Source organism: Myotis yumanensis, unplaced genomic scaffold, assembly GCF_028538775.1.
Source record: "Myotis yumanensis isolate MYYU_CA2020_CCGP unplaced genomic scaffold, mMyoYum1.0.hap1 SCAF_7, whole genome shotgun sequence".
Classification (NCBI taxonomy): Eukaryota; Metazoa; Chordata; class Mammalia; order Chiroptera; family Vespertilionidae; genus Myotis; species Myotis yumanensis.
This window is the reverse complement of record NW_027223758.1, coordinates 13238576-13252991: the sequence shown is the minus strand read 5'-3', so window position 1 is coordinate 13252991 and position 14416 is coordinate 13238576.

Genomic DNA, 14416 nt, shown 5'->3' with positions numbered 1-14416 from the left:
CCTTGTGAGGAGACCACAGCAGAAGGACACACACAGGCCCCCACTGGGCCCTCCTGCCATCCCCTGTTAGTGACTAGCCCTGGGAGGCCCAGGCTGTTCTAGGGTCTGGCCAGGGAGCCCCTCACCTCCCCAGCGTCTGTCAGAACAGAGCGCCCACCTCTGGGACCGTCACCACAGCACGTGCTAGGTAAGTCTTCACACACATCACCCCAAGCAGCACAGCGGTCTCCAGTGTGTGCCAACTCCAGGTGGCAGTGTGTTCAGTGAGGCCCTGGCTTTAATGGGGGTCAGTTGGAAAGGAGTCCAATGTCGAGCTAAGACTGGATGGACTCCAGCCTGATCGCTAGGTGCTCGCTGTGAGGTCTGATCAAATAATCGAACCAATACCCCCTCCCCTGGGAAACTGACCTTGAGGTCATTTCCCAACCGACATTTCCTTTCGCTTAGACCACATTCCACTTACTAAGACCAGTAACTTTTCCCTCCGGACTTGCCCAGGATCCGGACCCACCCAGAGAATTCCCTACTAAAAGAGCCCACCTAGAGTCCTTTAAAGTCTCTGACTCCCCATCTCTGGGTGCTGGCGCCATTTAGGGGCTCAGCCCATCAGGTTTCCAGATGATCTAATACATTTGTGCGTGTCTCCGTCGGTGACCCTAACACTCAGAGCCCTCTCATCTCTCAAACCTGACAAGGAATCATGGGGTCTGGCCCCTGGCCTTCCCACGGCTGCAGCAGGGCCAGAGCAGGCACGACTGCTGCATAGTCCCATGGGGTAGAGGCCCATGGGAGAGACGAGGCCCCTGCAGGAAACAGGGTAATTCTGCTCCTCGCCTCCCAGAACCTTAAATTCCCAGTGGGCAGAGACAGGTGAGGGTCCAGAGGTGAGCCTTTGCGGTCTGAGAAGCACTGGGCCTGCAGGACACTCAGGGAGGTGCCCACCTTTTCTGAGCCTCCTCCTCTGGTCCGAGTGGGGTGGTTATTACCCCAACTCCAGGGGACCACCTGGACACAAACCACTGACAAAACGAGCCAGCTCAGCCCTGTGGTTTCCCAGGATGTAACATCTGGGGCAAAGCTCTGGAGCTCTGTGTGTGACACAAGCAGGAAAGGACAAAGCAGGAGAGATGCTTCCATTAGTGAAAAGCCACATCAGGACTAAAGCTTTGGAGGCTTTTGCTTGACAAGGACACGGAAATGGCCTCTCCCCTGCACCTCACCACCCCTGCCTTGGTAATCTCTCCCTAGCCTCTTCCTTCCACAATATCTAACAATTTGAACTGAAGAGCCAGAGGCAAGGAATTAAAGATGCATGAAGGTAAAAGTGAAAATTGATTTGGTCCATTTATAGGAATGTTTGAAGCAACTGGGGCTGTTCATCCTTGTAAGTCACAATATCGCTGTCCTGGAAAGAGAGGCTTTAGGTTGGGTGGGAGTCCAAGAGCTGTCTTCAGTATTATAAGGATTGTCAGACCCTGGCCTTACCTGTGTTGCTCCAGAGGGAAGTTCAGACATGGGTAAAAGTGATAGGAAACCCGTTTTCAGGTTTCTGTCTAACCAGGAAAGACATCCTGGGGGGAGAATCGAAGATGGCGGCATAGGTAAACACCGGAGACTGCTGACGCAAACAACCACTTCAAAAATACAACTAAAAGATGGAACGGACATCAACCAGAACCACAGGAAGGCTGGCTGAGGAGAGACTCTTCAACTAGAAGGAAAAACAACAGCATTCCGAGGCTCAGAGGAGGCGCAGTGTGGAAAATTTAAAGGTACGGTGGTGCACGCACAAAGCGGGCTGGTGGCTGAGGGCGCGGTTGTCGTTTTCAATCAGGAGGGAGTCTCAGACTCTGGGCTACAGATCCGGGCGAGTCTCTAGGGACCCAGACTCAAACGGGAGAAGCGGGACTGTCTGGCTACGGTCCCTCCGAGGTTTGTAGCGGTTGCTGGGACAGAGAGGCAGAGCCTCTGGGGACGGACTGAGAGCAGCCATAACTGGTCCCTCCGCCCGCCCTGTTGATCCCGTGCGACCCGCCCCACGCAAGCCCTGCGCAGAGCCATTTGCTGGATTGCCTCAGGCAAAGGCTAGATTAGCACCTCCCCAGAGGACAGAAGTTTTCCCACAGCTGATTCTCACAGCCAGTCGGCCTGGTGGTCAAATCCCTCTAGTATTAACTACAACAATTAAGGCTTAACTAGAACAAGACTGCGCACAAAGACCACAAGGGGGTGCACCAAGAAAGCATAAAAGATGCGGAGACAAAAAAGCATGACAGAAATGGAGGATATGGAGCTAAAAATCGCAATTTTGAGGGCTTGCAATAAACTTGAGCAGAGCCTCACGAAAACTGATGAGACCCTCGATGCTATGATAAAGAAACTAGAAAGTAAGCATACTCGGACTGAAATAAAGAATATTATACCCAATAGCAGACCAGAGGAGCACAAGAATCAAACCAAAGATCTGAAATACGAAGAAGCAAAAAACACCCAACTGGAAAAGGAAAATGAAAAAAGAATCCGAAAGTGTGAAGATAGTGTAAGGAGCCTCTGGGACAGCTTCAAGCGTACAAACATCAGAATTATAGGGGTGCCAGAAGATGAGAGACAGCAAGATATTGAAAACCTATTTGAAGAAATAATGGCAGAAAACTTCCCCCACCTGGTGAAAGAAATGGACTTACAGGTCCAAGAAGCACAGAGAACCCCAAACAAAAGGAATCCAAAGAGGACCACACCAAGACACATCATCATTAAAATGCCAAGAGCAAAAGACAAAGAGAGAATCTTAAAAGCAGCAAGAGAAAGAGACTCAATTACCTACAAGGGAATACCCATACGACTGTCAGCTGATTTCTCAACAGAAACTTTGCAGGCCAGAAGGGAGTGGCAAGAAATATTCAAAGTACTGAATACCAAGAACCTACAACCAAGAGTACTTTATCCAGCAAAGCTATCATTCAGAATTGAAGGTCAGATAAAGAGCTTCACAGATAAGGAAAAGCTAAAGGAGTTCATCACCACTAAACCAGTATTATACGAAATGCTGAAAGGTATCCTTTAAGAAGAGGAAGAAGAAAAAGGTAAAGATACAAATTGTGAACAACAAACATGCATCTATCAACAAGTGAATCTAAGAATCAAGTGAATAAATAATCTGATGTACAGAATGAACTGGTGATTATAATGAATCAGGGACATAGAAAGGGAATGGACTGACTATTCTTCGGGGGGGAAGGGGAATGGGAGATGCGGGAAGAGACTGGACAAAAATCGTTCACCTATGGATGAGGACAGTGGGTGGGGAGTGAGGGCGGAGGGTGGGGCGGGAACTGGAAGGAGGGGAGTTATGGCGGGGGGAGAGGGGAAGACATCCTGAAAGAAGACGGGTAACAGAAAAGAAGACTTTATCTTCAGGATGGGAGGTCAGAGCCAGGCACCGACACCTCCTCTTCATACTCCACATCCTTGGATTTGCCTTGAAAATGACCTTGAACACCATGGCCAGGTAAGCATACCTAACATGTCACATCATCTCTCACTTTTGAGTTTAAATAAGACAATGGCTCGTGTTTGTAGCATGCTTCCTGTGTGTCACATACGGAACTGCTGCTCTTTTGTGTAACCAATGATTGAATTATCACAGCAGCCCAGGGGGCAGGTACTAGTCTTTGCCATTGTGCAGCCGAGAAGCTGGGCCTGAAGGAGCTAACCATCAGGCCTTACATGTAGCTGTTTGTCAAAAGCAGGTCTCTGCACTAAAGATTCAATCATCACAGTAATAATGAACTTTGCAATATTTAGAAAAATAGTTATCCAGTCAAGAGAAATAAAAACTAGCTCCAGGCCTAACTGTCCTTTTATCATTTTGACAGCCTCTGATTCTCACGTTTCAGTGTTAACTGATTGGAGGATAGAGATTTCTGTGTAAGAGGTTGAGTCCAGCCCTGTCAGTCTTCGTGTCCGCCTCAGGATTCACATAGTTCGGAAGCAGACATTCCCCAACAAGGCGTTCTGTCTCGAGAAGCCCCTCGAAAGGTCAGGAGAGGCCCAGAGCTGCATTTCTGTAGCACAGGACACACCTCCAAAGGCCCGAGGTGCTCAGCAGACACAGCCGCGTGATTCCTCCAGAGCCACCCAGCAGGTCGCTTAGGGTCAAATGGTTTGGAAAATGAATATGCCAACGCTCAGAAACCTGCAAGGACTTGTTCTAATGCAACAAGAAGAAATGGGAATATAAACCAGGGTTTTCAGCTTTCTGGGGGTGAAGAGATTTCAAAGGATTTTTCAAAATGACTCGCCATACATTGGAATGTTATTTTGGAATAAAAAGGAATTACAGACTCACAACATGGATGGAACTTGAAAACACTAGGCTAAAGGAAAGAAGCCAGACACACAAGATCTCATATTGCATCATTCCATCTATATGAGGTGTCCAGAACAGGCAGCTCTAGAGACAGCAAGCGTATCGGTAGTTGCCAGGGGCTGGGTGAGGGAGAGAATGGAGAGTAAGTGCTAATAGTCTGGATATGGGGTTTTCAGGGGGTGATGAGAAGGTTCTAAGCTTAGATTATACAACTTTATAAATATATGAAAAATCATTGAATCAGGTACTTTCAATAGGTAAGTGTATGATATATAAATATATCTCAATAAGACAGTTTTTAAAATGAAGACGAACCCTGGCTGGATGGCTTGGTTGGTTGGTCCCCATACACCAAAAAGGTTTTGAGTTCGATTCCCAGTCAGGGCACATACCTAGGTTGTGGGTTCAATCCCTGGTCAGTGTACATAAGCATATGGGAGGCAACCGATCGATGTTTCTCTGTCTCTTTCTTGCTTTCCCTCCCCTTCCTCTCTCTGTAAAATCAATAAAAACACATCCTTGGGTGATGAAAAAAAAAAAAAGCACCTGAAACCTGAAGACTAGAATTCCAGGGAAGCAACAACCTAAAACAGTGGGTTTCCATCTTATCATTGTGTTCCAGTCTGAAAGCATATGATCTTTTCTTCTTTTTCTCAACCCTTAGACTTCTTCCGTCTTTGCATGGTCTCTCCATAGACCTTTGGGAGAGGATTGCGGAGAGAAGATTGCTTCCCTCAGGAAGGTGTCACCTCTGCTCTTTCCAGGTGAGCCCCTGGGTCCTGCAGGTGCTGGGCTCATGGGGAGGGGCCCTCAACTGCCTATTGAATAAGGGAAGGTTGTCTAAAGAAAGCAGGGGAACTGAAACCCTGAGAAGGGGACACTGACCTTCCCCCCCACCCCCACCCTGAATTCCCACGTATTTTCTCAATGAGAGTCCAAGGACAAGACGTTGCCCAAACCAAACAGGGAGGTTAAGGGTTGGGCAAAGCAAATAGGCTTTGTGCAAGAAGCCTGCATGAACTTCCCTCCGGGACGGACGCTCACACTTGGCTCAGAGCTTGGGCTGGAATGCTCTGCACAAAAGGAGCCCACGAAGGGCCTCGGTGCCACTTCCCAGAAGCCTGAGTTAGCAAAGGCTGCCTGTGTGACGGAGGCGACTTCACATCTTTATGGTTTTCCTTCTGACCTGGGGACTTCTACTTCTGACGTAGTGACTTTTTAAAGAACATTTTTATTGAAGTATTTTCATAGGGTACAATGCACAACTCAAGTATATAGTTCAAACAATTTTAACAAATACACCATGTAGCCCACACCCTATTCTGTCACCCCAGAAAGTCCCTGGACAGTGCCGCCTCCCTTGGCCCTGGCAACCACTGCTCTGATTTCCATCACAACACATTGCTTTGCCAGTTTGGGGATTTCAAATAAATGGAATCGTACAGTATGTGCTCTTTTGTGTCTGGCTTTCAGCTCAGCGTAATATTTGAGATTCACCCAGGTCAAAGTGCGTATCAGTAGTTCGTTCATTTTTATGTTGAGTAATAGTCCAGTATTTTTATATACTTCACATTGTTTTAGCATTTTCCTGTATGTGGGGTTTTTTAAATGTGGAGAAAAGGGAACCCTAGTATACTGCTGGTGGGGATGCAGATTGGTGCAGCCACTATGGAAAACAATATGGAGTGTCCTCAAAAAATTAAATATGTAACTGCCATTTGACCCAATGATCCCGCTTCTAGGAATATATTCTAAGGAACTCAAAACACCAATCAGAAAGAATGTACACACCCCTATGTTCAATTCACAGTAGCTAAGATTTGGGAACAGCCCAAGTGCCCATCAGTAGATGAGTGGATAAAAATGCTGTGGTACATTTACACAATTGAATACTATGCAGCTGTCAAAAAGAAGGATCTCTTACTCTTTAAGACAGCATGGGGGGACCTGGAGAGTATTATGCTAAGAGAAATAAGCCAGTCAGAGAAAGATAAGTATCACATGATCTCACTCATACGTGGAGTCTAATGAACAAAATAAACTGATGAACAAAATAGATCCAGAGACACAGAAGCATGGAACAAACTGATTAATCTCAGAGGGAAGGCAGTGGGTGGGTTGAAAGAGATCAACCAAAGAACTTGTATGCATATATGCATAACCCATAAACACAGATAATAGTGCGGTGAAGACCTGTCGGGGGAAATGGGTGCGGGCTGGAGGAGGTCAATGGGGTGGGGGGTGGGGGGTATCTGTAATACTTTCAACAATAAAGATAAATTTTTAAAAAAGAATACTGGAACTTTTTACCCTGGTTTTCTTAAGGGATTTTTACACAGCTCATAGCACAGAAATCTTCCCAAAATTTCTCTTTGGCTGTCTCTTCATCCCCTTACAACCCATCTACCTTCCCTACCCACTATCTCTGCATTGTCTGTGGATGTGGAGAACAGGAACTGGCCCAGAGTTGTGCGTAGCCAGTGTCTGAGGAATGCCGAAGACTTCTGGGTGCTCCAGTCCCAGGGAGCAAATACCAGGACCAAAAACCTCCTCTTGCAGCCTGAGGTGTATCTCAGTATCACCAGCCCCTTCTCACAGGCTACTGTCCCCACTGCTTCCAGCCCTCCCAGAAGAGGTGTGGGCACTCTGATGGTGCAGTAATTGGATTTACGGAGACACTTGTCTTTCAGGGTGACTTCCACAGGTGGCCATTATTCTTCATTTTACATTAATTCAGGCCATAGAAACTGAAACTTTCTCACTGTGAGTTTAACATATCCCCTGGAGAGACAGGATAGCACAATAAATAGGCCCCATGGGATGCAAGGAAGTATCTACTGAGTGACAGGAGTGGTACTGAGGACCCCTGATCCTCTAAGTGCTGACTTCCTCAGGGTGCCTGACCTTGACTGAGCAGGAGATGGTGGGTGCAGGGTTGCACGTTAGGCTTGATCCTTTCACTCCTGGCCCTCTGAGCCCTACAGGATGACAGTTCACCTTCTCCCATGGATGAAACCATGGTCCCCCAGGTCACTTTGGTGCTGCACAAAGTCCAGTCTAATAACCAACTTCAGGATAATTATCAAAATGTTACCAGACAGCACCTTTAGCCGGGGGCGGAGGGGCTGTCCCCTCCTTGGCTCTTGTCAATTTCATAAGAAAGATTTCAGATGAGTGACAGACAACATTGTTGAAACAATGCAAGCAAATTTATTAAGAACACACTTGACATATAGCACAAGCAGGCAACTCAGCTAGTCTGAGCATGTGCCCAGTGGGGATTCAGAGGGTTTTATACCCTTCTCCCTATAGATTTCAAAACTTCCCTACCTGATATTTTGGGTAGCAGTCTATGTTTCAAAATTTCCTCCTACATTGTTGTGGCTTATCTTGGAATGTTTGTACATATATCTGGTCATCTTGTTTGGCGAGTCCTAACAAGGACTTCTTTGTTTAGTGGGTAAGAGAAAACTTTCCCTTCTCTTCTCCTTCCCCTCCCCCTGCCTTAGCATCCTGCAAGTGATATTTGTCCTTGCATTTAGTCGGGGTCTTTGTTCTCTATTTTCCCAGGCCAGAGTGATTTAAGTTATATATTATCTGGTTAAGGAAGAGAGGTATTAACCATTTACTCTCAAGTGTCCTTGGTTGAGGAAGATAAGATCTTGCAATTCACAAGCTGCCTGCAAACTGCCCAGACTGTTTAATTTTCTTGTCTCAGTTTCCCTTATTCCACTTGTCCATGAATTTTCCTAGCTTCTTACTATCCTGGCACAAAAACAGTCAATCCCTGCCAAAATGAGGGGTGAGTTTTGGTTTGGAGGACGGCTGTGTGGTGGTCATGGAGTGTAGCCAGCTTCCTCTCTCTTTAGCATGTCTACTGCCCTGTCCCTCACCAGCTCCTATTTGTGCCACCTTTCCTTCTGGAAGGGCAGAGGGCCTGAGTAAGGTGGTCATGAGGTGGACACCTTAAGCTGACTCTTGGCACTTGGCTTTAGAACCCATCTTGGGGACATTAGGCCCACATAAACATGAGACAGTGTCCTACTTGAACACACTCAAAGCCCCAGCCCCCCCCCCCCCACTTACCCCCCCAAAAAAGCCCCAGCCACATTGGGGAACTCCTTGTTGCTTTTGGCATCATTCCTCCTAGAACAGGAACCTGGTGTTGGAGTAGAAGGGCTGTCTGGGCAGAGTCCCACATTTGCATAATAAAAAGAATACCCTGGAAGTTTGGCAATTGGAATTCTGGATTTGGGGCTTTGGGATTTGGGAAACTGTGTTAGCTGTTACCTGCACCTCTATATGCTGAGTCCTAGGTATCTTTCCTATGTTACTATTTTATATATAGTGTACTACATTATATTGCTTTAAGTGATGTTGTGTCCTTCTTAGTACATTGAATCAGGAGGCACAAAGTATTGGTTTGTCCCCTTATTGGTGTTATGAGGTTGGATCACTTCATGAGGCTGGATTATCTCTCCATTGTAAAATGCCTTTTCCCCTTTATAACTAACTAGAGGCCCAATGCATGAATTGGTGCACAGGTGGAGTCCCTCAGGGTGGTCTGCAGGGATCGGGCCCCAGCTTTCGAACCCAGCCTCACAGCCCTGCAGCCCCGTCTGGCACTCCGCCTTGGCCTGGTGCAGCCCTCTCACCTGCTCCACCATCCTGCTGAGGTCCTGCGTGGTCCCGCTCTAGTTGGGGCCCATCGGAGCCAGCAGCACCTCCACTGCTGCCTGCTGCCAGCGCCCTGTCGCTGACACCCGCCATGTTCTGCGCTGCCTCCGGGTGGTCAGTGCACATCATAGCGAGCTGTAGAACTCCCAGTCAAACTCCTGAAGGGACAATTTGCATATTAAGCTTTTATTATCATAACTAATAAGGGTGGTACTTTGAGACTATGACTGTCCTGTGTTCCCCAAAGCCTTTGTCCAATAGTTCTAGTATCCACTCCGACATTTGCTTGGCGTCCTTCCATAGAGAAGAGATTTTGTTCTTCCTTTCCACCCTGCTTTTATCTTTCCTTTTAATATCACTCTGGTCTCATGGGGTGTCTTTTTTAAACATCAATGTGCTAAAATACATTAGTGTCACTCAGAATATCTGTTTACCTTCCCGAGGGAAGGGAGAGCCCCAATTCCACAATGTCATGTTAGGTTATGATCTTCATTTTATTGAGCTTCATAATTACCAACCACTCAAAAATAATGCTTTTGTTATTTGCCATCCAGTTCCTGAAAGGCCAGATCTGCGTTCATTTGCAAACACTTCATTGAGCAGCACAGATCAGCCAGCAGTGTTGCTGGGATCCCGGAGAGTCTTTATGCTCGGCACGTGCAGTCTCATATCAAGAACTGGTGATTCTTCTGAGTCGCTTACTTAGCCAATGTTTATGCGCTCAATGAGATACTCATCAAGTCCTCAAGCTTAAGCCTAACCCACCAAAAAAAATGTCTGTTTTCCACACTCAGTTTCTTTGAATTTCCATAGCATTTCATCCTACACAAAAGACATCTTTCATCTCTGTTTCTGAGGCAGTCTTAAAAACTGTTTAAAAGAACTTTAAAGGTAATTTATCTCCAACAGCACAGAAAAGCTCACTACAATAGTAACAGCAACTGGGCCAATATCTATCACTTTTAGTAAATGGATTTTTTTAAATGGGCTCCCCGCAAAAAGGAGAGATTATAGAGAACCAGTCAGTCTGTAACAAGACAGCTTGATGGCCTCACAACCTAATTCCCGACAGGCAAGCAGGTACACCTGACTTGGTGTACCTTGGTGTACTTGGCCAGGCTGTCAGAAGAGCAGTTCTTTTTCTTGGAGGACCAAATCTGAGCCCATTTTTTTTTTTTCCATTTTGCCCGTTATGATGCCTACAGTTGTGCAGGGGAGGAATAAACTTTTTCTTCTACCCATCTCGAATTCTCCATTTGGGGCCTTGTAAATTTGGGCAAAGAGATTAACAAGAGGAAAACAAACATAAGTTTATTAGCATGTCCATTGCACATGCACACGGGAGTACCCAGAGATTACTAACTCAAAGGGATCATGTTAGGCTGAAACAAAGGAAAAGTGATTTCGGTTTTCTGGGCAGAGGAGATAAGTTATGGGAAAGTGACCAGGAAAAGTATGGTAAACAAAGGTTGTTTAATAAGTTTAATTTTTAAATTTTATTTTTAAATTACAGTTGACGCCCTAGCTGATTTGGCTCAGTGGCTAGAGCAACAGTCTGCAGACCAAGGGTCTTGGGTTCAATTCTGGTCAAGGGCACATACCTTGGTTGCAGCTCCTCCCCGGCCCAGGCCCTGGTTAGGGCTCATGCAGGAGGCAACCAATCAATGTGTTTCTCTCACACTGATGTTTCTCTCTGTCTTTCCCTCTCTCTTCCACTCTCCCTAAAAATCAATGGAAAAGTATCCTCTGGTGAGGATTAGCAACAACAACAAAATTACAGTTGACATACATATTATATTAGTTTCAGGTGTACAACATAGTGATTAGACATTTATATACTTTATGAAGTGATTACCCATCTGACACCATATATAATCTTACAATATTATGACTATTAGTAAGGTTTTATAGACAGACTTAAGTTGGGAGATAGAAATATCTCTACAAATGGAAATTCCCACTTATACATAAATTTATAAATGTAAATTTCCTTTACAAAAGGAAAACTTGTATCCTGATTTTAGAGCGTTTCCTGCTTTTGCTGTTTCTCAATGGCTTTTAGCTTAAAATAATCTATATGTCAAAGTGGAATTTTGGGGGGTGGCATATTCTGGTACCCCTCAGGTGTTCTCTTTGCTCCACCTACACGGGACTTTCTATTCTGAGAACTGTCCAACTGTGTGTCCACTTTAGTGCCTTTGCACTTGCCATTCCTCCAGATTCATTCACTCATTATGTCTTTTGTCTTTTGATTCAAATATCGCCTCTTATCACTAGCTACTCAACGTGCTTTTCTTCACAACAAGTAAAACCATCTAAAAATGATTACCTGGAAATGGCTGAGATGCTCATGAGGTTCATTTATCTGTTCTAGTGACATCAGTGGCCAGGAGGAGTGAGGGACACAGTGGTGAAAAGGCTCCTCCAGGCTTCATCCACACGCATTATGAAGACTCAAGACTGTACAAATGACATGATAGAGGGGAAAGGGCCATGGGGTTCTCAGGAGAAAGAAATTACATCTGAGTGGGAGGATCATAAAATTTCATAAAGGAAGTATAGCCATGAAGGATGGATAGAAGAACTTATATTTTATTTAACTAGGAGTAAGAAAGAAAGAACTAAAAGTCAATTCCTGCAAGAGAGAACACATAGTCCTTAAGTCAGCAACCATTAATATAGTCTTGGCCCCGAAATTTTTGACATTTATTCTATTTATAAAAAAAATATTATAGCCCAACTGGTGTGGCTCAATGGTTGAGCGTCGACCTATGAACCAGGAGGCCATGGTTCGATTCCTGGTCAGGGTGCATGCCTGGATTGTGGGCTTGATCCCCAGTGGGGGGGCATGCAGGAGGCATCCAGTCAATGATTTTTTCTGATCATTGATGTTTCTATCTCTCCCTCTCCCTTTCTCTCTGAAATAAAAAAATATATTTTTAATAGAAAAAAACGGGCAATACAGAAGATGTAAGGAAAATAATAATTCCCCCGATAATTTTGCCATTCAGTAATGAACAGTGCTTACGCTTCCATATAAACCTGTGTTTCTAATACAGTTCTCACTTGTGGTTATTTAATTTAAATGAAATAAAAATAAAAACATGACTGTCATTTCTGCATCACATCTTTCTTATTACTTTTTTATTTATCATTACTGTATTGTCCTTATTAGCCAGTTATGCGAAATGTCATTCCCCTTAGCAACACAACAGTGTATGATATTAACTTTGAGTAAAGGAAATTGTGGGCAGGATGTGGCATGGGGTGAGTTGCGGTGGTTTCCTTTATAGTTGTGTGAGCTTCAGGAAGCATTTTAACTTTTCTTCAGTTGTGCTTCTGCATCATCAAGTGAGGATCATAGGAGACTATTTGTGGTGATTATAAATCAATACAGGTACAGAGCACAGTAAGGATCAATAGACATTAACTCTCCCAGTCCTTGACCGTTAGCAGGTTTTAAGTATAATCTATAGCACAGCGGAAACATCTCTGTACAAGTTGTTGTTTTTTTTTTATCTTTTTTGAAATCTATACCCCAAGGTGATACAACTAGCCATATGCACAATCATCTTTTTAAAATCCTCACCAGAGCCCTAACCAGTTTGGCTCAGTGGATAGAGCGTCAGCCAGCGGACTCAAGGGTCCCAGGTTCGATTCAAGTCAAGGGCATGTACCTTGGTTGTGGGCACATCCCCAGTAGGGAGTGTGCAGGAGGCAGCTGATTGATGTTTCTCTCTGATCGATGTTTCTAACTCTCTATCCCTCTCCCTTCCTCTCTGTAAAAAAATCAACAAAATATATTTTAAAATAATAATAAATAAATAAAATAAAATCCTCACCAGAAGATTTTTTCCAATTGATTTTTAGAGAGGGTGGAAGGCAGGAGGGGACAGAGAGGGAAACATTGATGTGAGAGAGACACATTGATTGCTTGCCTCCCGCACGCACCCCTGACCGGGGCTGAGGATGTAACCTGCAACCCAGGTAGGTGCCCTTGATTGGGAATCGAACCCAAGATCCTCCAGTGTGCAGGCCAACGCTTTAACCACTGAGCCATGCCGGCCAGGGCCACAGTAATTTTTATAAGTCTTCTCTTGAATTGCCAGATAATTCTTACAAAGATTGCATTAGTCTGAAGATCCTCCAGCTAAGCTTGGCAGCTTCCCTGAGACCCTCCCAGTCCTGTCCTCAAGGACTGAAATTCCATTTGCTGGCTTAAATCCTGAGGGAATAGTTAGTGCAGAAGAGAATTCAAGAGCTGGAGCAGGTGGGTATGTGCAAATGTGGGGCATAGAGGGCATTCCAGATTTATTGTCCCCTGAGAAATCTGCAGCTGGAAGAGGGTTCAGGTAAGAAGATCACTTGGAAGCATCACCCCAAGAAAACCTTCTGCACTGGACATTCATGCCATCTCCTGCTGGCAATTTGGCCTCCCTGTAAGTCAGGGACCTTTGCAGCCCAGCAGCCTAAGACCTCCAGAGGCAAACCTGCAGTTCCACTAAGTCCAGTTTCTGACCCACTGCAATGGGATCAGGCAAAGACAGAGTTCTTTCCCCCAAAGGAAAAAACAGAGTTCCTATGGGGCTTGCTGGAAGTGGGGGTGTAGGTGGAATTTACTGTTAGGGTGCACTACCTTTAACCTCTCCAGCTTGGACAGGTTTTCTGAAATATGTATTATTATAAACCTTTTTCTATAGCTTGGGGCAGACGGCCTGCGCCTGCAGAAGCAAGATAAAATGAATTCCCCTTTGCCTGACTGACCCACGCACCCCTTAAATCCCCTGACTGACTTGTACCCTCCCCTCCGCTTGACCAACTTGAGCACCCACATCCTGACCCTATATTGCATTCTGTATATATCAGAACCTACCCCCTCGGGGCTGACACTGACACAATGGTCTCAGCTCACAGTGAGAGAATGAAATAAAATATCTTAAACTCTCACAGAGTCTCTTGGCCTGTCTCCTTACCGTGCAGACCTAATAATTATATGAAGCAGCGTTCCCACAGGCTCTGAGCAAGGCAGGGCTGTGTGCCAAGAGGGCCCCTGACCCTGTTTCCTTGGCAACCACCCTGTTAAGCAGATGTGGGAAGCTCTGTCCAGAAACCCCTTAACTAAAGCTCACACTGGAGTGGATTGGGGAGGCTGTGTGTCTGTGAGAGATTCAGATCTTCTGCCAGAGAGGGGTGTGGCCTTCATTCCGATTTAATTTAAAGGGCCTGTGATTTAGGGAACAAGGTTTCTCAGCGGGTGAGGAAGCGGTGGTCTCCCAGAGGAGGAGTCATTGTGACCCTTCAAGGCCACAGCATGCCCTGAAGAAAGTTGTCTCCTGCTCACTGGCAGTGTCTGTCAGCCCAGCCCGAGGA